The following is a 27896-nucleotide window of genomic DNA, read 5'->3' as shown; positions in this document are numbered from 1 at the left end:
GAGGCGTGGGGTGACGGGGACGGGTGGGGTAGGGACGGTTTCCTACTCACCTGCCCCGACCCACAGCGCCTGCCCGCCGGGTACCCAACATAATTTTTTATTTTTTTTGCAAAAGAAAAAAAAAAGTTGTGTCTGCTTGTGTCTGGAGGTCCCAACCAAGCCCTACAAACAATCATGACCGGAATTGTTCATGCAAAAACGCCCCGCGAGGCTGTTGACGGCGGCGCCGGCGCCTGCCGTTGGTACCCAACATAACTTTATTTTTTGCAAAAGGAAAAAAAAAATTGTGTCTGGAGATCCCAACCAAGCCCTACTAACAATCCCGATCGGACTTGTTCATGTAAAATGCATTGGTTTGAAGCCTCCTGCAAAAAGGCAAATTAATTTGCGATCCTCTGGCGCCACCTAAAGTTGCACAATTGGAATGACCTCAACCCAACAATGTGGCATGCATACGTCTGTCCAAGCGAAAACAAAGCGATTGACGTAAAAATCGCGTGAAATGCATGTTTACACATTACGTTTACGATGCATTCAAAAATATGAATTATAATGGGTCTCTATGGTGCAAAATATGTAAATTGTGAAGATTACGGAATCAAAACTGTTGGATTAAACTGGCACTTTAAGAGGGGTGGGGCTGCCACTGACAGGTGACCGTTCGCGCGACGTATAAAAAACAGGATCGCATTATGTTACGTTGTGAATACACTCGCTTCGTCGTCAGCATGGCCCAATGGTTATTACCTGCTTCTGCTACTGCTTCTGCTACTGCTACTGCAACTACTTCCATTTCATCTACTACTACATCTACTTCTGCTGCAAAGTGTCCCAATAAATGTATCTAAAAAGTACAGAAAGAGTGATCCTTCCATGCTGGCCGACGATCCCTATTCAGAGGGCCGTGAAAAAAAACGGAATTAACTGAACAGTAATAACCATCGAGGTTGGATAGGATCCCCCGATGAGTGTCAAGCCTTGAAGAGGAATCACTCTCCAAGCAAACACCTTATCTATTCAGTCCTGAGATTGGCCAAAGGAGCACCGCCATCTAGTGGGAAAGACCCTGGTAAAATAAGCTCTGGTCAGACTAGGAAAATGGACTCCCGTGAACTCGAAACCCTTAGAGTGAAGCGCTCTGCTGCGCAATCGTCCTTCACAAAGAGGACCACTAAGCTTGCCTCCAGAGTCAACCTGTTGGGAGAGAAAGCCCTAATTGATGAGCTGAAGGCCCTTGAGGTAGACTACGAGAGGGTCAGTGATACAGGATACGACTATGCTTAAGCCCTCAGTGCGGTAAAGGGAACCGAGGATGAAGAGGGCAAGGCAGAAGAAGCGGCCTGCATCGCAGAGAAAACAGCTGAATGCCTGCGCAAATACACCGGAACTGTTGAGCTCATCCAGGAAACAATCTGGACGAAGTTCGCTGCAGATGACATCAAGGAATGTATTTCCAGTGCAGAAGCTAAAATGGTTCAACTGGAGAGCTGCAACATAAATAAATTACATAAAACTGACTTTGAGCTCACCAGAAATTGCCTGAAGGAGAGGGTTGACGAGCTCGAGAAAAAATGCAGTGACTGTGACGCATTAATCTCATATGCCAACACAAAGGTGTTGAAGGAGAAGGTTCGAGCTCTGTGGCGCCAGGTTAGAGACTTTGAGGATAGCTGGCAGAAAAGATACGCAGAAAAGTCGTCCGACGATGTGGATGGCAAGGCCCCACTGGAAAAAGAGTCGGACAAAGCAAAAAACATGCCTGATCCTGTCAGCCCCACAGAGCCTCCATTCACCGGTCTCAGTCTCAAGCATGAACTTCCTTCAGGCAACACCACCCCAAGTGTTCCATTTATTCCCGCACAAACAACCATCTCAAATCCAGATACCAAAATCCAGACACCGCCAATGGACCAGAGTGCTCCCCGAGGTAACCCTGACAGGTATCCTGGAGGGTACGGGTCCAGAAATCGGTTCCCTTTCGAGAGAGCACGGCTCCCCACATTTTCCGGTGACATGACAGATTACTTCCGGTGGAAGGCTGAGTGGGGAGAACTGGAGCAATTGGGGAACCCTTTTGGGACGGCAAGTATAACAAGATTCCATCTCCTAGGAAGCCTTAGTGATAAGGTGAAGAAGGACCTGGTCCTGTCCAGTTGCGGGTCCGCTGAGGAAATGTTCCGGCGTTTGGACAACAGATACGGGAACAAAGCAAGGATCGTCCAAACAATAGCAAATGAGGTGCAAGGCCTAGCCCCCGTAAAGGGAAATCACCCTAGAAAAGCGATAGAGCTAATCCAAACAGTGGAAAGGGCCTTAAGCAACCTTCTTATCCTGGGTGAAGAGGATGTGATGAAGAACCGACTCGTGGCACAGTCACTTGAGAGTAAGTTACCAAACTTTCTAAAGGAGAAATGGGTAGCTTACAAGAATGAGCCAATGAATGGCTTTGCCCTGCAGAACCACTTTGAGTGCCTTCTCCAATTTCTAAAGAGACAGGAGGTCATTCTTGAGGAGCTGGACCAGCTGGAAACAAGTCTTGCAGAAAAGGCTCCATCTGAGAAACGCCCGATAGAAACAATCGAGAAAAGGGCTAAGAAGGCTTTCTCCAGAGTCACTGCAGGTCAACGAGGTTCTGCAGGAAGGCTGCGAACCGCATGCTCTGCCTGTGGTGATGAAACGCACACTGGAAGGCTTTTTGCATGCAAAACATTCAGGGATATGGACCTGGCAAGAAGAAAGTCTCACCTAAGAACCCATGGGATATGCAATCGATGCTTAAGCATTCATCCGAAGAATGGCTTTTGCAACTCGGGGTTCCTTTGCAGTAAAGCAGACTGCCGGCAAGATGAGGCTCACCACTACCTGCTGTGCCCCAGGTTCGCCACCCAAAAGGACGATGGCAGTGAAGTCCCAGTGAAGGTGGCTAAAGGGCCTCTTGGCCTAACAAGCCAGCAGGAAGAGTTTCTTGCTACACTAACCCCAGAGCAGAGGAAAGAGTACAGGAAAGTCTTCTCAAACAAAACCACCGCAGCAATTTGCACCAGTACTGGAAGTGTACCAAAAGAATATCCAGTGCTAATGATGCTCCTCAAGGTTACGACCAATTCTGGCCATCTGATTGGTACATTGATTGACCTTGCTTCAGATACCAATTACATCACAAACACTGGAGCCAAGCGTTTAGGACTATGTGGAGAGGACATCAAACTGATTGTGCATGGAGTTGGCGGGATGAGGAAAACAGTCATGACCAGGAGATATACCCTTCGGTTGAGGGTAGTGACTCCTGAGGGAACAGTGGGGGTGCACAAGATCGTCTGCTATGGCCTGGAATGCATCGCAGAGGTCAGCCAGAAAGCAACACCACACCAGCTTCAAGGCTTCTTCCCTGGGGTTGCTGCTGAGGACTTGGTCCGGCCCACCAAAATCGATCTCCTCATTAGTCACAGGGAAGGTCGCCTGGTCCCACAACCAGTTCAGAGAAACGGGGACCTGATTCTCTGGGATGGCCCACTTGGAAAGACAGTAGGTGGGACCCACCCTGACCTCGTTGAGAGGGTGGAACTAACCTTCCGCCAATCCGACACTCATTTCGCAAGGTCCATGAGAACTGCCTCAAAAGTGTATGAGGAGGTTCTTGTGGACTCAAGTGATCCAAACCCTCTGTTGACAAAGGACGAAAAAGTCATTAGCAACACCACTATAGCTAACAAGGAAGTGTTAGAGTGGTTCAGGTGGGACAGTATCGGGGCAGCGTGCGATCCTCAATGTGGGGGCTGCAAATGTGGCACGTGTTCCCCAGGAGGAAAGGAGATGACTCTCGGAGAAGAAAGGGAGTTGGAGAAAATCAAGAATTGCCTCACCCACGTCCTAGTAGACAAACACAGTCAGTCACCCCACTGGGACGCTGCGTATCCCTGGCGAGGAGACCCGGCCTCTCTCCCTGACAATCGCAGAGCTGTGGAGGCTACTTTCAGGAGAACCGAAACTAGGCTGGAACGAGAGCCCGCCTGGAAAGCAGCGTATAGTGAGCAAATCCACGACATGGTCAGAAGAGGTGCAGCCGTCAAGCTCTCGGAAGAAGAACTGATGTCCTGGAAGGGCCCCAAGTGGTACATTAGCCACTTAGTCGCCCCAAACCCCCACTCTGCTTCAACCCCTGTCAGGATAGTGTGGAACAGCAGCCATGAGTTTCAGGGTTGGAGCCTGAATGACCTTCTCGACAAAGGTCCGGATGTACTTAATCCAATAAGAGGCGTTCTCTTACGGTTCCGAAGCGGACAACATGCGGCCCTGGGTGATGTACGAAAGATGTACAACTCCGTTTGGCTTCAGGACAAAGAAGTTCACTTACATCGATTTCTGTGGAGGGATGACCCCCAGAACGAAATAGAAATGTTCGCAGTCGTCCGAGTGAATATTGGCGATAAGCCTGCAGGCTGTATAGCCCAAGTCGCAATGCGACTGACAGCTAAACTTCCACAGTTCTCATCAATGCTCAAAGAACGCAGAGTCATTGAAGAGGACTGTTACGTTGATGACATCCTGACATCAGACAATGAAATCGATGTGCTGCGAAAGATAACTGTTGGTGTTGAGAAGATATTGAAGGCTGGGGGGTTCTCTCTAAAACCCTGGGTCTTCTCTGGCCAAAGTGGGAGGGGGGAAGCCCAAGGCAGTCCCCAGCCTGGCTGTCCAAGCACTCCGACAATCCTCATGCTCCCAAATCAGCTGCAAGAGGAGGACAGTAAAGCCCTTGGCGTTGGGTATGAGCCTGAGTCAGACAAGCTCCGCATCCTTGCTTCGATCAACTTCTCAAAGAAAAGGGGGAAGATGAGGACTGGGCTCGACTTAAGGGAGGAGGAGGTCAGGAGGAGTACTCCTGAGCCACTAAGCCGACGTTTGCTTCTTGGCCAAATCGCCAGCCTCTATGACCCAATTGGTCTAGTTACCCCTGCAAAACAGAAGGGAGTAATCCTTGTAAGAAAATCCTTTCAAGAAGCAAGAAAATATCGTCCTGTGAAAGATACATGGGATGATCCGCTGTCACCAAGACTCCGGGAGGCAGCTGTTACACTCTTCGAGGAGTATGTAAGGCTCGGCCAAGTAAGATTCGACCGAAGCCTCACACCCACTGAAGTCTTAGGCCCCCCAGTTGGAATTACATTTTCTGATGGGAGTGAAGCCTCTTACGGAGCTGTACTTTATATTCGCTGGGAAACCAAGCCTGGTCAGGTCATCGTGAAGCTGGTGGAGTCTAAGGCCAAGCTTACTCCTCTCGACCAGAAGGGGGATGGAATTAAGGCTGAACTGTGCGGTGCGGTGATCGCTACTCGCTTGAAGAAATACTTTGAGAGGCACTGCCGCATCCCAGTCGATCACTGGGTACACTTAGTAGACAGCCAGACGATCCTCGGTGCAATCCAAAAGGACAGCTATGGATACCAAACCTTCTTCGCAAACCGGATCGGAGAAATCCAGAAAGCCGGTCCGGTGGACACCTGGAAGTGGGTTGAAGGATGCCTTAACATCGCAGATATCCTCACAAGGGACGCGACCCCTGAGGAGTTGGACGAAGACTCTGAGTGGCAGACCGGGCCTCAATTCCTCAAATGGCCTGAGAGTGAATGGCCGGTGAAGACTGCAAGTGAAGTCTCTGCCACGGTCGCTGACGAGAGCATCAAGAGGCTTCAAAGACGTGCATTCTCTGCAGTGGTCACAAGGCATCAGGATAAGAAAAACGACATGATGAAGCCTCCGGAGCTTGGTAGACTGGGAACCACTCCACCTCCTTTTATCCCTATCCCACGGATGCAAGTCCTGGCCCTTGTGCGCCTCATTGGGCCTGGGAGATTCAGCTCCCTCACGAAGCTGTGTGGGACGGTTGCCTGGACACGTCGGGCGGTGGAGGCTTGGTTGGGAGGTAACCACCAGATCACAGTCAATAGGAATCCCAAACCCAGTCTTACAGCTATGGAGAGAGCAGAAGCCTTCCGATGCCTTGTCCTTGAATCCCAGGATGGAGCTGAAATACGGGACTCAACACTTGACCGACTCGTGGTCCGGACCGATGGGGGGACAGGACTCCTGCTCTGCGGAGGACGTATTCAGTCCTGGAACGAAGGCAAAATTGCTATTCCTCTGGTCCCTATGCATACAAGACTGGCCACACTGCTGGCCCTAGAGGCTCATGAGAAGAACCATGAGGGGGTCGCAGCAACTCTCCTACGCACTCGGAAAAGAGCATGGATAATACAAGGCCGTCGAGTCGTCAGAAGAGTGATAAATGACTGCATCCACTGCCGAAAGCAAAGAGCAAGAGTATGCCAGCAAGTGATGAGTGACCTCCCGTTGGAGCGCACACAAAGGGCAGGCCCTTTTGAGTATACAACCTTGGATCTATTTGGCCCCTATGAAGTCAAAGACGCAGTCAAAGGGAGAGTAAGGAAGAAAGTCTGGGGCATCGTCTTCTGCTGCATGGCTTCAAGGGCAGTCCATGCTGATGTATGCGATGACCAATCTTCAGAAAGTTTTCTGCTAGCCTACTCACGCTTTGTTGCTCTGAGGGGCCATCCACGCAAGCTATGGTCTGACAAAGGGACAAATTTCATCGGGGCGAAACCCGCCCTGAATGAGCTCCAAAACCACATACGCTGTGTTCAGACGTCATCAGTTGAGGACATCGCTTCCAAAAACGGGACGGACTGGGTGTGGAGCTTCCACCCTGCTGATGCGCCCCACCGAAATGGAGCAGCAGAAGCTGCCGTGAAATTGATAAAAAGAGCCCTCACGAGTTTGAAAGGAGCAACAGACTATCTCACCTGGGGTGAGTTTCAAACTCTACTGTTTCAGGCAGCCAACCTGACGAACGAGCGCCCGATCGACGCTCACGCCCAGGAGCAAGAGGAGTCCATCGAATACATTAGTCCCAATTCACTCATCCTCGGACGATCCTCAGTGGGAGGAGACACAGATGGACTTGATCTTGCCACTCACCCCTGGCGCAGGCTGAGGAACATCCACAATTTAGTGGACAGATTTTGGACCAAATGGAACGAACTAGCTGGTCCTAATCTCTTTGTCCGTGAGAAGTGGCATACAAAACGAAGAAACGTCAAAGAAGGAGACGTGGTTTGGATTGTGGACCCGAACGCTATTAGAGGGCAATTCCGCTTGGGCCGAGTCACGGCCACAAGATCCGACAAGCACGGAATCGTCAGGGACGTTGACGTCAAAGTTTGTGCCGGACTGCCAATGATAAACACTGAGAGAAAAGGCAGAACACGTCAACAACTCCCACCAACCATCATCCTGCAAAGAGATGTAAGGAGGCTGGTTGTGCTTATCCCAACAGAGGCCTTGACTCCAGCTGCAACTCTGTGACCCGGCCGGACCCTAGCTCTAGTCAAGACCCTTTTAAGTCATTATTTGGCTGGTTGGTGTAGGCGGATCGCTGCCACCATGCCGACACAAAATGTACACCGTACATACACGAAGTTGAGCACCCATGCCTCATAAAGCCACTGACCCGCTTGAGGGCCATGATTGACTTTGGGGGTTATGCTCTTCACCGGGTCAGGGTTCAGAGAACATTGGATAAGTTCGCAAAAAAAAACAAAAAAAAAACCCACAACTATTGTAATGTTTGTGAGCTTTTCACTATTGTAACTGAATGGGGTCTTTGATTACGTATTGGTGTAAATTCCCTGGATGGGACATCGGGAACTTAAGTGGGAGGTGTTGGATTAAACTGGCACTTTAAGAGGGGCGGGGCTGCCACTGACAGGTGACCGTTCGCGCGACGTATAAAAAACAGGATCGCATTATGTTACGTTGTGAATACACTCGCTTCGTCGTCAGCATGGCCCAATGGTTATTACCTGCTTCTGCTACTGCAACTACTTCCATTTCATCTACTACTACATCTACTTCTGCTGCAAAGTGTCCCAATAAATGTATCTAAAAAGTACAGAAAGAGTGATCCTTCCATGCTGGCCGACGATCCCTATTCAGAGGGCCGTGAAAAAAAACGGAATTAACTGAACAAAAACCTTTTTTATTATTGCTGCAATGCCTGAGAATTATCAGCCGGTGACGCCATTTTAGAACCCCCCCCATACGTTTCAGCTCTCTCGTGTTTTTCCGAATGCCTTTGCCTTTGATTCAAAGACATAATTTTACATTTATCGCAAACGGTCGACTATGAGGGTTTTAAGCTGGCCTATGTTTTACCATGCCTGGCTGCGCCCAATAATACAGTGCATTTTGTGTATGTCAAACACAGAAATAGCACCCGTTACTGAGACTGCGCCCAACAATACGGTGCGCCGAATGGTCATGAAAATACGGTACAAATTATATACCAATATCACTGTTACCACAATTCTCAAAAATATTCGAAAAACTATTTTCATACAGACTTGATAACTTTATACATAAACATGTGCTATTAAGTAAAAAATCATCTTGCTTCAGAGAAAAACGGACCACCTCAATGGCAGTCATGGAGTTTGTGGAAGCAATAGCCACGAATACAGACAAAAAGATTTTACTGTTGGGATTTTTCTAGATCTAAAAAAAAGCTTTTGATACAATAGACCATATTATTGAATAAGTTAGAGAGATACTGTATGTCTTTAGAGGCGTAGCATATAAATGGATTGAAAGTTATTTTGAAAACAGATCTCAGTATGTGCAATTCAACAATAAAAAATCTTATCAACTGAAGATCACTCTTGAAGTCACTCAGGGGTCTGTGCTTGGTCCAAAACTATTCATCTTATATATAAGTGATACCTGCAGTGTCTCAAAACAATTCAAACGTGTCCTATTTGCTGATGATACAACTTTCTACTGCTCTGGAGAAAATATGATACAGCTCCTGAAAACTGCGTAAAATGAATTAAATTTAAAAAATGGTTCGACAGGAAAAAATGATCACTTAATTTAAAAAAAAATCGAAGTTAATTGTTTTTGGCACGAGACCAATCAAAACCAAGTTAAAATTAAGGTAATCTCAATTGAAATCGAACAAGTTTAGAAAGATAGGTTTCTTGGATTAATAATAGATACAAAACTATGCTGGAAGCCATATAAACACACAATAACCTACTTTGCCAAAACATCCAGAAGCTTTTTGAAATTCGAGAAAGTTGTTATAATTTAAGGGGTACGAACCTATACAAAAAAAATCCAAAACAAAGACTAACATCAAGCAAAGGGGTGAATCTGTGTAAGGTGTTAATTAGAGCTGTCAAACGATTAAAATATTTAATCTAATTAAAAATGCAACTGTCATAATTAACTCAAATTAACTGAAAATTAATTGTGATTACTAACACATTTTTTTTAATCGTTTCTGAATTTCCTTTTATATTTTTTTGTCTTATTTTTTCCCATTTTAATGCTCTCATCAACATGGAATCATGAATCAGTTTTCTATGTGTAAAATGCAAATATTTACTGAAATAACCATTTCTATTTTCAATTTTACATGAACATTTCTCACTTGGAGCAGTTATTCACACATAATCTCTCACACAATGTTACTGTCCATCAACAACAGTGAAAAAAATATTTTGTCACACAACAGCTGCTTTAACAGGTCTTTTTATGGAATCAAAACACAGCAATATAAAATTATAAAGTGCACATCTAAGGTAAACTCGTACTCAGCCTTTAGTGGATTCAAGCCATGGTTGCATATTTCGTTTTTCTCAAGTTTGCTTTGAATACAGCAGTCAGGCTATGTTGATTCTGTTGGTTCTTCTTGCGCGGAAGTCTCTCTATGGTTTTGTGTAGACATCATTTCGGATGACTACACTTGGTTCGATGACAACACTGGAGACGTTTTATTTTCAGTGTGGTCGCTCGGTCGCTACCACTGCACCGCTGAACTCTCGACGTGCCTCAGCGCACCGTCGCTGTCGGACGAACACAGAGAAGCTCCACCCCAATTATTTATATGGACACGGAACATGGTAACTGAAGATATCACCTATATATGTTATATGTTTAGCTTAAAACTTTGTATCATAGACAGGTCGACTTTGACTATTAGGTCTCTGTCCTGAACATCCGCTACTTAAAACAAAGAATGTAGTGTGAAGCTGGGGTCCTATTTCCCCTTGAGTGATTAACAGCCCCCAAGTGTCTTCTTTTGCGTCCCCCAGTTCCTGAAGGCTGTCAAGTTCCCTTGAGGAGGAACTCTTATCTCGAGATTTGTGCACAGCAGATGTGGTCTGTACTTTGTCAAAATGCCAAGATCGAACTGCATTGACCTTTCTTTGTTTCTGATTTTTACATAAGGGGAAGGACTGCCCGTCCCTAATTAATATAATTAACATACTATGCCTATATGTGCGTGTGACTAGTTGCTCGGGGCTTCCTGATGAAATCTGAGACTCACAGGAGCCCGAATTGATTCGTGTTGTTTCACACTTGTGCCCTGAACGTTCAGTAAAACATCTTGCAAGAACTTATCCATTTCCAGCCTCTCGTTTTCGCACATCAACTCAGCCCGAATCAAACGAACACGCGGAGGACCTGGGGAAGTGGAGAACGGTGAAGGGATCCCGCCGTGTCCACAACAATACGCTTCCGCCCGCTTGATTACTCCAACATAACATTCCACACAAAATAGTTCCAAACGAGTAACAATCGTGTCAGTGGCATACATCGAACTCAACATAATGCCTGCTCTTTATTCACCAGAGGCTCATCAAACTAGTCTCTTATTTCTCTCCGGAAACAGTGTCTTCTCCCGCTTGGTGTACCTTAGCCTTCTCCGCTACGTACAATTTCTGTTCATAGCTTGTAGTGGAGGCTCTTGCTGGCAATCCGTAGTGGAGTCGTTCAATGCAATGCGAATGATTTCAGCTTGAGTCGAGCTGTGGGCAATGTTGACAGGCTTGCATGCAGTAGCCATACATTAAGCTATGGCTTCAGCAAATTTGTTCTTCGTCGTGTTATCCATTTTCTTTGCTTTGAAATGATCCATAGCTGTCTGTCTTAGACGAGGGGGCAGAGTACTCACATCAGCTGTGTGCTTGGCCATTAAGTGGTATTTCAGACTCGACGTGTTGTGATGATAGCTCAGTTTACGACTGCAAAACATCCAGGTAACTTTGGTCTTGTCAGTGGAACTATCTGGCAACGTTTTAAAAGTAAACTTTCCATTCATAAACTCTTTAAGGATCCGTTTTCGTTGTCTCGCGCTGCTGTGTCTGGCAAAACAAACATGTGCGTGGACCTGTGCAGCGCGCTTGTTTTGTTTCTGGTTTATTTATAGAGCAACGTCACATCCGCTGTGACGTGTGCCGCGTTAATCTCGTGAGAAAAAATTGAATCCCGTTAAAATTCATTTACATTAATGCCGATAATAACGCGCTAAACTGAGAGCTCTAGTGTGAATATGTGGAATAATTTTGAAATGGACCTGAAAATGAGTAAATCGAGTTCAAAAACAAATTCAAGAGAGTAGTACAAAAAAAAAAACTCCACAAATCAAAATGAAGATAATAAACTGATACATGTATAAAATATAGCAATACATTACATTGATACGTATTAAATGTATTCATGAAATGCAGTATCCATTATATGAGAAAATCGACAGAGTCAAACCTCGGTTTTCGACCATAATCCTTTCCAGAAGGCGGTTCGAAAACCGAATTGTTCGAAAACCGAAACCATGTTTCCCATTAGAATCAATGTAAAAAAATGTAATCCGTTCCATGTCTAGAAAACAACTTTTTTTAAAGCATTTTTTCAACTATTTTACACCATAAATTGTATACACGTGTAATAAGAGAGCAGGTAACAACAAACTACAAACACTTTGTATGTTTTATTTTAACCAATTTTAACATCAACATAAAAATTGAACATCTCTCTGTCGCTCTCGCAGAAATAATAGTCCAATTTGTGTCGATCTCAACAAACACGTCTGCTTTTTGAAAAATCTTTATTGAGCATGTCTGCTCACAATGGACACTTTTTAAAAAAAATCTTTGAACACCTCTGCTGTTCATGGACGCTCTTTTTTAAAAAATATTTGAACACGTCTGCTCACAATGGTCGCTCTTTTTTTTAAATCTTTGAACATGTCTGCTCACAATGGACGCTCTTTCTTCAAAAAAAAATCTTTATTGAACACGTCTGCTCGCAACGGAGGCGTCACTTCTTTGTCAACCCGAGGAAGCGTGACTTCCTCGTATAAGGAAGTCGAATGGCGCATTCAAGTGCACTCAGTTTGGTCGAAAACCGATTTGGTTGAGAACAGAGACGCTTGAAAACCGAGGTTTGACTGTATATACTGTATGTGCTAGAATGAGTATGTATATACAAACCGAAAGTTGTAAAAATAGATAAGTACAGCAGACATAAGGGTAAAAGCGTTTGTTGATATGTAGACTTTCCTCTTTTGTCGTGAAAAATGATCAATTCATATATTATTATAACAAGATGAAGGACTAGATAAGTTTTTACTTCTTCTTATTCCTTTGAACATGGAATTGTAATGACTGTTTTCTTTTCCTTTCTTGCATCATTACTTACCTTCACTTTTTGTCAATTTATTATGGTATTGTATATTTATTCAAGAACAACTTGGTCATTGATGGAATAGAGGAAACGCAGGAGAAACGTGCAAAAAATCCTCAAGGAGAAGCTAAAGAAGGAGAGGACAATTGAGGTGGAGAGAGTTCACCGCATTGGAAGGCACAAACCTTAGACAATAAATTTGTACTTGACTTGAACCTGGGAGACCTTGACCGAGGTCAGTTGTGGTGAAATTTGAAAAATACAACGACAGAACAATGATCCTACAAAGAACAAAATACTTCAAAGGCTCCAACATCTACATCAACAAAGTTCAACACCATCAAGTGGCATGCTGAGAACTGTTCACCACCTGATGACAAACAACTCAGACTCGACTGAAGTAGGAAATTCACATACCAAAAACATGGACTTCCAAACCTGATTCAAATGATCAGATCATTAGCAAGTTCTGCGGATGCCTGATATTGAACCTGTTCATTTGAAGAGACTTGGAAAACATGCAGGAGAGTGGCCCTCCAGGACCTGAGTTTGACAACCATCATTTAAGGGGTACCAACCTGTACCAAAAAAAATCCAAAACAAGGACTAACATCAAGCAAAGGAGTGTATCTGTAATAGGTGTTAATCTGTGGAATAATTTTGAAATGGACCTGAAAATGAGTAAAGCGCTTGCTGAGTTCAAAAACAAATTCAAGAGAATAGAACAAAAAAAATAAATAATTAGAGTTAAGGTGTCATTTCGAAACATTCATTAAATATAATAATAAATCAGAATTAAGTTGATAAATGTAGTAATGTATTGCAATAGCCATTATGAATACAAGAGAAAATTGACATATAAATGTGCTACTAGAGTGTGTATGTATATCATCCCTATACAAACCACAAGTTGTAAAAATCAGGGATGGGAGTGGCTAGTGATGAAATAAAGCGGAAAGGGGCGTGGCCGGGACCGGGGCGTGGCCACTTACAAAAGTGGCATTAAACATGCTGAAGATGAAGTGTATTTACACTATTTGAAACTTTAACAGAAAAAAATCCCAAGATTGTTCACTATTCTTTCAAGTGAAAATTTGTGCAATTTTGCTTTTGCATTCCTGGTGAGCACCAACATGTAACTTCAAATTTGCTGCTCAAAATCAAAACTAAAAAAGGAAACACATTCCCTGCTATATTTAAGATTTGTTCATTACTTGTATTCATAAAGTGTTGTGTAAATGTGATTTAAAAAAAAGCTGTTGATTCTTACCTCATGCAGTGATCGTGAAGTCCCACGCTGTTTACTATATATGGGTTATGAATTTATTTTATTCTACAAAGTGGATGTCTATTTACAGTATATACAACCATATACAGTTTCATGAGGTAGAATACTTTATTTTCTCGTCATTTTAAGCTTTTTAGCAAGCGCTAAAAGCTCAATGGTCCTCGCCGTCTTTTTCCACTCTCTTTTTAGGCAACTCCTCTTGTTTTTACACATGCTCCAGGCTGTCGAAAAGCGCTTGAGATCGAGTAGTTACTTTTCAGTAGAAATGTCTGTTTTCGGTGTTTCACCAAGGTTGCGTCACTCAGTAAATCTTTCCATCCTCTCGATCCGTATAGAATGACATCGTCACACACTGTACACCGAGCTTTACCGGCGACATCGAGCTTTTTCACAAAATCCGACACAAGCACAATGGTTCCTCTTTACTGTTTCCTACTGGGGACAGCTTTCTATCCAACCAGTCCCATCGAAACGTGTTTTTCAGATCTGCATCTATCTGACGCACTTTAGCTTCGTCACAAGTCACCAAAAATATGTCACCAAACCGCAGGAACAGAATTTTATTTCATGCCTGCTTTTTTTCTGCAATGGCCATTTCAAAATATTGTGACATAATGCATATTTATCTCATATTTGATTGCGCTTTAGGTGTGACAACTTTTTTCACTTTTGAATTTTTTTTCACTTTCAACTTTCAAAATGTTCAGTGGCTAAGGCCAAGACATATGTTTATTTATTTATTTATATATATTTGGCGCCCTCTATGAGCCACAGCAGCAGGGGTGTGTCAAAAACACAGTAACTATGCTGCATTTGTAAATAAAAAAAAACACCCAGTCCAAATATTGCATATGACATAAATAGAGCCTTGAATATGTCACCAAACCGCAGGAACAGAATTGTTCTTCATGCCTGCTTTTTTCTGCAATGGCCATTTCAAAATAATGTGACTCAATGCATATTTTAGAATTTTTCACTTTCAACCCCCAAAATGTTCAGTGGCATCAGACCTACCCATCATATATAGTTTGTATTGCTTTTTCCTTCTGTATGAATAACAAAATGATTATGTGTTATGACTCTATATAAGTCACTCTAACTCTATATGTCCAATATTGTGTATTGCGTGTATATAGATATCAGAGTGAAAAATGTTGTACATGGTAATTAGAACCTTGAAAAAGTAAGAGTCACAAAAACCATGAAAAATGTTGAAGTAACATACTTTATAACAAACAAACAAAACAACCAGCAACTAATATATAAACTTGACAACAAAAACAAAGAACAAACACAACACTTAACTTTTTTTAACACTCTTGACAAATGGTTGTAGTGTGTTTGTGGCAGATGGCTTTTCCACATCTGTGACAATAATTTGAAGCGCAAAGTGGTTTTTCACAAAAGCTGCATTGCTTTCTTCTTCTTAAGTCTCTTCCCTTAGCTGCTGCCCCGACCTGCTGTGCAGCTGCACCAGGAGCCCTCTTTGCCCCCCTCAGGCATTCGGGCTCGGTGAGGGCGACTCCCACCTCGCTCAGGAAAAGCCTCCTTTTGAAAAGTTTTTTTTTTCATTCCATCTGGGATCGATTGAAACAAACAAATCAATGCGTCTGAAAGTTTTCTCCTCCGTTTTTGTTGGGGCTTGGCTCGAAATGCATCATGATTGGCTGCCCGAAGTCCACGTGTCTGTCGGATGTGCTCTCATTGGTCTACAATACAATCACGGGTGCATCCATATTGCCCACTAGTTAACTAGTGAGCTCGTTTTGAAGCTTACTAGTGAACATGTAAGCCACAAAACGTCCACTAGTTCACTAGTAAGATCATTCTGACGCGTACTAGTGGACATGTAAGCCACAAAACGCCCACTAGTTCACGAGTAAGATCATTCTGACGCGTACTAGTGGACATGTAAGCCGCAAAACGCCCACTAGTTCACTAGTAAGATCATTTTGACGCTTACTAGTTGACATGTATGCCACAACCTGCCCACTAGTTCACTAGTAAGATCATTCTGACGCGTACTAGTGGACATGTAAGCCACAAAACGCCCACTAGTTCACGAGTAAGATCATTCTGACGCGTACTAGTGGACATGTAAGCCGCAAAACGCCCACTAGTTCACTAGTAAGATCATTTTGACGCTTACTAGTTGACATGTATGCCACAACCTGCCCACTAGTTCACTAGTAAGATAATTTTGAAGCTTACTTGTAAACATGTAAGGCCATAAATGTGCCCACTTGTAGTGCTAGTGACATTACACTGTACTTGCATTACATGCAAATAAGGATGATTACGAAAACATGTAACGGTATCCTATTGGCTGTCCGTTTCAAAATAGTATCATCCCACCAGTCAGGGCTCATGATTTTGGAAATTCTGTGCCCACTTAGTTTTTTAGAACAACCATGGCGGACAGCGTCCTGAGACGTATTCGGCGAAGGTGCAGGGCAATAGAGAGTGTCTGTCGTCAAGGGTCTGCCGGTGAAAGTGAAGCACGCGCGATAAACATTTCAATTGCTAATTTAAGAAGAGTTAGTGATCAGTTTAGCGCTGATACTATTCAAAATTTGATTCGAAGTCTAACAGATCTCCGATCTGTCATCATTGCGGGACCCGCTCCTAATGGTGGACGTGTTTGTTCCCATGTGGCACATCGTTTGCACACAGGTAAAATGGCTACGATTTTTTGTCATTGCTTTTTTGTATGTATTTTTCTTCGAACTACACACGGGTTTTACTGACGACCTGCTGTGACTTACCTTCTATCACCCTGTCAAACGTCGTTTTATACCAGTAGTTTTCCTGCAGATCAGTAGACTATTAAGTAACACGATGGCTATAGACGTTTAAGCAATAACTAGTGGTCTTTTAGTTATTCAATTGTAATTTTGAATTATTTTTTTCTTGAGTCAAATGGTTAGAGAAAATAGCTGCTCGTGGGTTTGAAGCTGCATATACTTTTATGTACATCTGTGTGTGTATATGCCTGTACTGCATACAGTATATAAAAACACGAAGTGATTCATTTGCTTGAATTCCTTAATCCTTTTATTTCCATACTTTAGGTAGACGAGGGAGACCAGCACTTGACATTACAAGGGATCAAAGTGAACTGCTCCTCACTCAGGGCTTTACAGTGAGAGCCATCGCGGGGATGTTGGGTTGTTCCTCTTCATACCTGCATAAAAAAATGAAGTCTTTTCAGATTTCAGCCAGAAATAGATTTACTCCCATTCATGATGTTGACCTGGAGGAGCATGTCAGAAGATTGCACGGCCAATTTCCCAGATCAGGCTCAGAAGTAAGTGTTCTGCTACATACTCTTGTCCCTTCACGTATATATCATTATATTCAGTGTTAAAGTGTATTTTCTTTATTGTGTTGCTTTATGGACCTGTTGCAGATGATGAGGGCATACCTGCGTGCTGATGGTATTGTAGTACCAAGAAAAAGAGTTTGAGAAATCCTCAACCGTATTGACCTGTGGCTAGAAGAACATACTATGTGCCATTTCCCAATAGTTTATGGCACATAGATGGGCATATGCGTCTCATTCGGTAATAAGGGATCATCTTATATTTGTACTCGTGGGAGCATGAGAAAGCCATATTGTATGGACAGCACAGATTAAATTGAATTTTATCATTTGTATATCCAAGTTACACAAACTCCAGATTGCCTCCATGTAGTCTTAAGTGCACAGCAATATCATCGCTACCGAGATGATATTTCAAACAAGATATGAAACTTGATTGTTTTCTTGTATTTAATCCATTATTCTTTTTATGTTTGTTTTACAGGTGGGGGTGTGTGACACATGCTGGCATTGATGGGAATTCCAGGCTAATAACGTACCTCAATTGCAGCACAGACAACACAGCTTTGACAGTGTTGAAATATTTTGTCCAAGCCATCTGCCTGTATGGGTTACCCTTACCATGGTGATGAAAACACTCTGGTTGCTCTTTTAATGAACCTACTGCAGGGACAAGAGCACGCAAGGCACATTACAGGCCAGTATGTGCACAATCAACGTATGGAACGCCTTTGGAGAGATGTTTTTCATCAGGTTGTGCACTACTTTTACACGCTGTTCTATTCGTTTGAAGACGAACAAATACTGAACCCTGAAGATATCATTCACAAAATTGGCACTACAGATTGTATACAAGCCAGAAATTGAAAAACGACTGTGCTTATTCAAATGTGGTTGGAACAACCACAGAATGAGAACAGCAAACAACCGCACTCCAACACAAATTTGGATGGAGGGCATGTTAGCCAACAGTGAGCAGGAAACAACAGCCCTCAACAATGTCTTTGGAGATGACCCTTACAGCCAAGAAAATCTCGAAGCTGGCTTGGCAAGACACGGCATACAGTTCAACCAGTTTCAAGCAAACAGTGAGGGTCTTGAACAACCAGTGACTATATCACAGCAACTTAACCTGAGCCCAGAGCACCTGCAATATATTCAAAATGCAATCAGTGAAACAACAGACTTGAGGGAAAAATACCTGGTGTGTGCAAGAACGATTCGAAATATTATTGAAGGGAGATAAACGCACCTCTACACCCTTCCAAAGCCCAAGGAGTCGCCTATTGCCTGGGAGAGCATCTGCTGCAGGTCGTTCTCCTCTGTAACTCCTCTCGGCAGGTACAAACACAACATGCAGGTAGACGCGTAGGGCAAATGTCGCATTCCCTCAGCCTGGTCATAAAAATCGATGCAGATGTTGTCGCGGAAACCCAGGACAGGTACTTCAACCACCCCAGTGATGAAGACGAGAAGGTCTTCAAATCTGATTTCAACCATTTTGTCTGCCATTGGACACAAAAAAAGTAAATCAAACATAACATCTGGACAGTATTTCACCATCTTCTCGTGTAACAAATTTAGGGTATATGAACATAATGTAAGGAAAAAGATTTGCATTTCATTAAAGTTTCTAACAACCCTTTCTTGTGTCATTTACATTGTCTTCAAATGGTAAAACATCCGACTATAGCACTTTGATCATTCCGTCAAAGTAGTGAAAATTTTAAGTGTGCCATTTTGTTTGTGCAAGGTATTTAATAATTTCTGCAACAAATGCTTGATTAAGTTACCCTCAATCATATTCAAAACCATTTCCCAGCTGTAGATGGTATCCTCCTCTGTCTGCCGATTATTGGTTCCTCTGTCACTGTAATTATAAATGAGGATGGCTTTGAAGGCTGCCTTTGACAGAGGTTCCTGCATGTTGGTGAACAGGGGCAAGAAAGCGATCCAGTTTTTCTTGACTAGGTCCCACAACTTTGTGTATGCATTCATTCCCTCTGTGAACTGGTGTATCATCTTGGCTGTTCTATAATGCAACAGTGAGAACATATGCAGAGTATATTAGTCTGTAACAGTCTTGAATCCCTGATATACATTTGGAGTTTTTCATAAAATGCATAATTGGGCCCAAATTCACATGATTGTAGGGTATGTAGTCATAATTATGATTTTACAATAGCTTTCCATTTTTAGCAGTCATGACCACGTCAGAAAGGGGAAAACCCCTATACGCACACCTTTTCATGATTTAATTTCATCTGTCTCTTGTTTCAGCAATGAGAAACAAATTTCCAACTGATATTCAGCTGGGACCTCTGTAATTTGTAAGAACAACATTATTTTTGTCCTGAGAATTAGAAACACTAGTATTGCTGATTCGGCAAAACCAGAAATGTTGGAAAAAGTAAGCATTCGTGATAATTTTTTACTCTTCTAGATGGTACTCTTGATTTGAAGATAAACACTAGTGCAGTGGAAATTTAATATATTTCCACTGCATCTTTATGTAGTCCCTGATTGGTTTGTGTGCGCCTATTTGGTAGGCGGAACTACCTAATAGGCGCACACAAACCAATCTGGGGCTACATTTAGATCGTGAGTGCCATATAGAGGAGTCAAAAAAATAAGTACTTCATGAAGATTCATTTGTCCATCACGATTTGTTGTCGATTCAAAACTAACATTTCAAAATATAAGTTAGTCAAGGCAGGGTCTGATTGAAATCTACATATTTAAATCACCTCAGTGACACAATTTCGTAGCAGTTAAAAGTTGATATGTTTCTTTCCTTTGCATGTTTTTACCTGAGATAGATGTAATGCTTGACAACATATGCATAGATTTTTGGCATGTCTTCAACTTTGGCACTAAATATTCCTGGGATGCCACACTCAGAAATCCAGTCCCCCAAGTCACGTTGGAGTGCTATCAGGTCCTCATTTGTCTTGCACCGTTGAATCTGAGAGACAGGAGTGGGAACAATGCAGCCGAGTCTCAGACTGAACTTTCTTGTCATAGAAATAAACAGCAACTGGTAGCAGTTTGACTCTTTACAAATACATCTTTAAATGACAATCATGATGTACCCTTTTGACTTTGCTTTGCACATCTGGGTCAGGCAGCACATGTGATAGAGAAATCTACGAACAAAATTGTATCATGTTTAAAGTTTCGGTTAATTTGGGCATGTCTAGACATACTCAGCGCAGAGGTGTCGGCCGTTTAGGCGGAGGGCCTTTCCTGAGTAATCACGTAAAGCAAGGGGGGCGAAGGCTAAATTCAATCACAGAGTGGGAATAAACAAATTGGGAACAAAGAGTCGTTGAATACCAAAAGACAGTTTGGGAACAGCTGTCGCGCCCAGGTGGACATTAGTCATCAGCAAAGTCTGTGACTTGTGTATTCGGGTAAATCAGATCATTACCGGGGGGTGCGGGGTGCAAATCTCGGGGGCAGTGTCTTTCTTGTATTTTGCAATAAAAGTTCGAACCGGCGGAGAGGGAGGCAAGTGTGATCGCGGAGCAACTAAGCGTCGTTCGCTCTCAGAGATCCGCTCCCGCCGATATTGAAGACAATTTTCCTGTGTGCCGAGTCATTTCTTTAACTTTGTCCGAGAAAATCTCTGACAACATGCCAGTCAAACTGCTCCAGTGTTGGCTCCTGGCCGCACATCAACTGGAAGAGGCAAGGATCCAGAGCCTAAATGCATGGACCACCATGAGCAATGACCAAGCGATAAGGTTGCCACCTTTCAAATATTTTTGCTGGTCTAGAGCCGTTTGGTCACAAGTAAGAAAGACCTGGCCAGCCTTTCCTTCAAAAATTCCGAGGGAGGTCTGTACCTCTATCATCAGGAGTCTAGGATAAACATCAAAAGAAAAGGGTTTCTTTCAACCATTCATTCATCTTATGAATTGCTTTGCAGGCGTGCTGGAGCTCATCCCAGCTGTCTTTGTGCGGTAGGCGATGTACACCCTGAAGTGGTCGTCAACCAATCGCAAGCTAGACTGAGACGAACAACCATTCGCACCTGCTTACAATTTGGAGCAGTCAACTGACTGGTAACCAGTTTAGGGTGCTGTGTGCATTCCGCCTGAAGACAGCAGGGATAAGCTCCAGCACCCCTGTGTTGAAAATGGAAAATTAAAACCGGCATTCATACCTGAAAAACTCCCGCTGTGGTCCCCCCATATCATCTGCATCTTCTCCTACAAACTCTGTGTGGTGACTGCATCCAACAGAAAGTCACTCTGGAGATTGCTTTAATGGCACTCTCCAGAAGCTTACTCCTTCTGATACAGATGGTGGAGACCAGATTGCCACAAATGTGATCCTCGTGAAAATTCCTCAAAATAGTGGCAAGATCCACTTCTTCCTAATGTATATTAAAAGAACATCAACAACAAGTACATTAGAATTGAATGGCAAAACAATGGCAGAGAGAGGCAACAAATTCTTTCCACTTATGAATATTTAAAATGCAGTGTCATAAACAACTCCTGAAAAAAAAAACCCATTTTGGCCTATGTTATGTTTAAAAGAGCTCTAACTTACTGATGGAGGACTGTCATTTTCATAAGTAATGAGGTCATCATCTGACCTCTCTTCTTCAGAATCATCAATCAAAAAGTCATCCACACGAGTCCTAAAAATCAGATTACCCAAATCATAATTACATACTGGAACTCGAGACTCTCAAACCATTTGCATCATAGATGTACTGCATTTTGATTTATCTACAGATGTATTGTGATTTAATTCATGCATGTGGATCTCCTTAATTTCTTATTCATTCACATTGGTGTCCGTAGAGTAAAAGTGACAAATCATTTATTTGCTTTCTGTATTTTCCATAGAGTTTTGCTGGAGAAAAAGCTTCTTATATTCAAACCTTCATAAAGGACAAAACTTTCTCCAGAGTGTTAATAAGAAAGGGCTGTTGAGCTATCTGTCAATATACAGGGCACAGCTCAAGTGTTGAGGACAGAACAGAAATTGAATATAATTCCGTGTCACATATGGTACATGTTTCTAAACCTACAAAATACCTGTTCATTGATTCCAAGCGTGTCACTCTGTAAAATACCTTCAAAAGTACAAATGGTGCATGTTATAATGTGAAAACATGAACATGTCTGCAGTCATATTTTCAGAACATATGACAGATTATTTATAATCTCCATGTGGGGATATACCTCTGGGGTCCCTGCATTGAGCCACTGTGCAGAATCCAAATTTAACTCTAAATTTGGCTCCTGTTGGAAAGAGTTAGACTTACATCCAGCTGTCTTTTTTGACGTGAACACCGAGAGGGTGCCTTTTAATCTCCAATTGTAACCATTTGTCTCACAATTGCCTCCAGTCTGAATTATTAAATATAAACTACAACATTGTGGACAAATACTTACTTGACAAGCCTGTGCTTGCTGAGCTTCCATCATTGTTCCTCGATGAGGAGAAATCTATGGCATTGAAGGGCAAAGACTGAGAACTTGCATCAGAATTGTTAGATGTGACAAATGACAAGTGCACTGGTACTGCAGGAGCAGAGGGCATGACCTGAGGGACTGCAGGTGAGGGCAGAGATACGATACCTGATGATGCAGGGGGTCGAGTTTGAGTACTCGGTGAGACCTCAGGTCTGGTGGCTGTTGAGGTAGCAGTAGGTGGAGCCATCAATGTTGTGGATGGTGGAGGAGGAAAATACTGGTGAATGCTCGTGTTCAGTTGGCTGGGATGTCTCTGGTACAGCGTGAGTATTTTCAAATTCAGTGATCTATGTTGACAAGACAAATTCTTATTAGCCAGTCAGAGTGTTAATATCCAAAAGGAATGTTTGATCAATACAAAGACTAACCTCTAACAGCAGTGTAATATTGGTCTGGGGAAGAATATATATTCTGCTTCTGCCAACTGCTGTTTTGAGGTCCTTTAAAGTGTTTGCCTGAATTCTAGTCAGACGCCTCGACTTATCAGCTCTTGCGAGATGAAATCCAATAACATTTAGGCTAACTGATGGGAAGCTTTGACAGATGTAATTATTAAACTCTGCGAGACTCCATGAAAGTTGTGCATAACACTCGGGGGTGTTTGTCCCTTGCAGATCATGACTTGGGATCAAGCATATGAGCATAATTTTTACAATAAAAGCACAAGGGTATGTTTGTTTACTGTTCCTACGTTTGAGGTCACTTATACCCTTACCCACCGTTTTATCAATGACAATAACATTAAGTTAATTGGAAATACCAATCTTGACATTGCTAGTGTTTTTTTTTAAACAATACAAACAAGCATTGCTTTTCTTTAAAGCATAAGGATTTTCTGAGTGACCCCGAACTGTTGAACATTAGTGATATGGCTGGCAACCAGTTCAGGACTACACATCCAATGAAGCAATAACAGTAACAAATGGGGGTGGGGGCAAAAATACAATCTCACTGTGAAAAGCTGTCATTTGTGCATTACCCAAACCAATTCTGGTCAGTTTGCAGCATTCCGAATGAGGCGGGAGTGCAAGATGATCGGAATTCGTGTTAGAGGAATCTATGAGCAAAATTGTATCATGTTTAAAGTTTCATTTAATTTGGGCACATCGAAGCGTTTGGGTGCGTATCCAGCACCCCCAAATGCCTGCACACAAAGGCGCCGGCCATCTGGCCGGGGGACTGTTGAAGTCTACAATTAGCACGTCAATACAGGTGGACAACCACAGGGGAGAAGGCGACACTCGGTCACAAAAGGGGAATGAATAATTCGGGAACAGCGGTTGAGCAACAAAAGACGAGTTGAGAACACCCGTCGCGCCCAGACGACATTGACCATCCGCAAAGTCTACAACATGCTAATTCGATGTAGACCAGCCAGAAAAGGCGCCAATGTACTGGTGGTTCAAGTTGGAAAAACAGGTAACCAATCACTACCGAGGAGCCGGACCGGGGTGCGGCATGCAAACATCGGGGGCAGTGTTTTTCTTGTATTTTGCATATGTTACAATAAAATGTCGAACTCGCGGTGGCGGGACTGAGAGTGTGATCGCGGAGCAACTAACCGTCGTTCGCTCTCAGAGATCCGCTTCCGCCGATATTGAAGACAATTTTCCTGTGTGCCGAGTCATTTCTTTAGCTTTGTCCGAGAAAATCTCTGACAATTCGGCAACAGGAATAGCCTTACTCTCCAGACTCTGTGTATCCCGTGAACACGTGTTTGCGTTTCTGTATACAGGAACAGAATATGCAACTGTCAATCGTACCTTCAGCAAATTGGGTACAGGTATTCTAATCTCAAAATAGCCAAAGATGTTCGGGCAAATAATCTTTGATTCCCCTCTCATTATTATAATAATAATAATAATGCATTTTATTTAAAAGCGCCTTTCATGCCACCCAAGGACACTGTACAGACAATAAGAAAATACAATGTAAAAATTAGTAAACGAGATATTATATAAAAACAGGACATAAAATCATAAAAACATAGGAAATGGAAGAGCTATGTGTTATAGGCAATCCTGAACAGGTGTGTTTTTAGACGGGACTTGAAAGTGGAAAGAGGTGTGCAGTTTTGGAGGTCCGGAGGTAGGTTGTTCCAGAGCTTTGGAGCAGCGTGACTGAAGGCTCTGGCTCCCATGGTGCTCAGTCGGGCAGGGGGCACTGACAGGCGGAGGGAGGACGAGGATCTGAGGGAGCGAGAGGGGATATGCACCTGGAGAAGGTCGGATAGGTAAGGAGGGGCCAGGTTGTGGATGGCCATATATGTATATAGAAGCAGTTTGTAATTGATGCGATGTTGAACAGGGAGCCAGTGAAGCTGTTGGAGAACGGGGGTGATGTGCTGCTGGGAAGATGTTTTTGTTATGATGCGAGCAGAGGCGTTTTGGACCAGCTGGATTTTATGAAGGGACTTTTGAGGTAGGCCGAAGAGGAGAGCGTTGCAGTAATCAAGGCGGGATGTGACAAGACTGTGGACAAGAATAGCAGTGGTGCGGGGGGTGAGGGAAGGGCGAAGTCTGGTAATATTGCGGAGGTGGAAATAAGCAGTGCGGGTGATGGTGTTGATATGCGAGTGGAAGGTGAGCATGCTATCCAGGATGACACCCAGACTCTTAACCTGGGGGGAGGGGGACACTAGGGAGCTGTCAATGTTGAAGGAAAAACTGTTTACTTTGGATAAAGTGGATTTGGTGCCAAGAAGGAGGACTTCAGTTTTATTAGTATTTAATTTAAGAAAGTTTGTTGTGAACCATGTTTTGAGTTCGGAGAGGCAAGAGGTGAGGGAGGGGGGTGGGAGTATGGAGTTTGGCTTGCAGGAGAGGTAGAGCTGGGTGTCATCAGCAAAGCAGTGAAAGTGGATATTAAATTTGCGGAGGATATGGCCAAGAGGCAGGAGGTAGATGATGAAGAGAAGGGGACCTAGGACAGATCCCTGTGGTACACCTGTGGTGACTGGGGAGGGCTTTGAGGTGAAGGATTTGAGCTGGACAAACTGAGTGCGGCCAGTGAGGTAGGAGTGGAACCAACTGAGGGGAGTGTGGGAGAGACCAATGGAGGAGAGTCTATTGAGGAGGATAGGGTGAGAGATTGTGTCAAAGGCAGCGCTCAAGTCTAAGAGGATGAGGATGGATACTAAACCGGAATCAGATGCTATGAGGAGATCATTCACAATACGGATTAGGGCAGTCTCTGTGCTGTGGCGGGGGCGGAAACCGGACTGAAAGGGTTCATAGAGAGAGTGAAGGGACAGGTGGGAGTGGAGTTGAGCAGCAACAGTTTTTTCAAGGATTTTCGAGATAAATGGAAGGTTGGAGATGGGGCGGAGGTTATCAAAGTTGTTGGGGTCAGAGCCATGTTTTTTCAGTGTGGGGGTGATAGCAGCAGTTTTGAGGAGTGATGGGACAATACCAGAAGAGAGTGAGGAGTGGATAATAGCAGATATGAGAGGAAGCACAGAAGGAAGGCAGGATTTAACAAGGGATGAAGGGAGGGGATCAAGCTGGCAAGTGGTGGGCTTGGATTTGAGTATGAGGTTGGATAATTCAGCAGTCGTTGGTGGAACAAAACTGGAGAAGAGATGACAAGGAGAAGAAGGTTCAGATGGGGGGGGAGCAGGCAGGTTTTGATGGAGTTGGTGATGGATCTTAAGGATTTTGTGATTGAAGTGTTCCATTATGGAGTTGCAGGTTGCTGTGGAGTACAGGTGGAGGGGGAGAGAGTTTGGTGGCCGGAGGATTTTGTTCATGACGGAGAAGAGAGTTCTTGAATTTCCTTCGTTGGAGAGGATGAGGCCGGAGTAGTAGCTGGATTTGGTTTGTGCAATTTGGTCCTTGTATTTAGTGATATGGGTAGTGTACATGTCCTTATGGATGGTGAGACCGGTTTTCTTATAGAGTCGCTCAAGTTGGCGGTTTTTTGATTTCAATGATCTAAGAGCGGGTGTAAACCAGGGGGCAGATGTAGAGAATGAAGCAGTCCTGGTCTTCAGGGGGGCGAGAGAATTTAGAATATTTGTGAGGCAGGCATTGTAGTGAGCGGTGAGGTCATCCGGGTTTGAAAGGGCGTCTGGGGGCGGGGAACGGTCGATAATGGAGCAGAAGGTGTCAATGTTGATATTTTTGGTATTACGAAAAGAAATGAGGCGGGAGGTTTTGATTGTAGAGAGACGGAGTACGATGTTAAAAGTGAGGAGGAAATGATCGGTTTCAGGAAAAACATCAGCAGTGGGCTTGGAGGGGGAGAAGCCAGAGCAGCAAACCAAGTCCAATGTGTGGCCTTTGATGTGGGTGGGGAAGTCAGTAAGACAGTGTATCGCGAGGCTCTCCAGGTAGGATGTGAAGTCTCTTGTGAGTGGCAGGTCGGGGTTGTCCATGTGAATATTAAAATCTCCCAGCAAAATTAAATTTGGCGAGAGAGTGGATAAGTGTGTGATTAAACTGGAAAATTCATTGATGAAATCGCTATGTGGCTTCGGGGGGCGATAAACTGTGGCAATGATGGTTGGCGTGGGTCCAGGGAGTTTAAACACCATGCATTCAAAAGAGCTTGATGCAGGAACGGAGACTGGTAAGACTTTCCACTTCTCGCGGTGGATTACCGCGAGGCCTCCTCCACGGCCGTTGCCACGGGGACGGCAGATGTAAACAAAGCCGGGAGGAGTGGAGTCATTCAGAGCAGCGAAGTCGTTTGTTTGTTGCCAGGTTTCTGTTAAAACGAGGAAGTCAAGTTTGCGTTCGGCGAGGACGTCTTGAATGAGGTGACCCTTGTTCGTAAGTGAGCGGATGTTCAGCAGTCCAAAGTTGACAGCGGAGGTGTCATGTTTGATGGCGGCAGTGCTGTTAGCCGACCTAGCCAGGCGGGCTACTGCATAGTAGTTGGTGTTGCGGCCGCGGTTTCTGGGAGGACGTCGAGAAGTGGACCAGGTCGAGTTGATTGAGCCAGGATTTTTGTAGTCAACATGTCTACGCGACCCGCGGTGAATGTAGCGACGTCGAGGCAGGCGAGCGATGTCAGGATGATGGTGCAGTTCCGGCGGTGGAGGCTCCGGTGCAATCCTCCGGATCCGGAGAAGATCCGCGACAGAATAGTGGAGTAGTCCTGTCACTGGATGATGGCAGAACGTCAGAAGTATCAGAAATAACCCAAAGGCGGCGAAGTTGTGCCGCCCCATGACGAGGGAGAAAGGCCGGTGCGGTGACAGCCGGTAAGTTTAAGCTACCGGCGTTAGCCCGTGGACTAAGTTACG

The sequence above is a fragment of the Hippocampus guttulatus genome, chromosome 13, assembly GCF_054856545.1.
Source record: "Hippocampus guttulatus isolate MCC_2025c chromosome 13, RoL_Hgut_1.0, whole genome shotgun sequence".
Lineage (NCBI taxonomy): Eukaryota > Metazoa > Chordata > Actinopteri > Syngnathiformes > Syngnathidae > Hippocampus > Hippocampus guttulatus.
Note: the sequence above shows the minus strand (reverse complement) of the source record.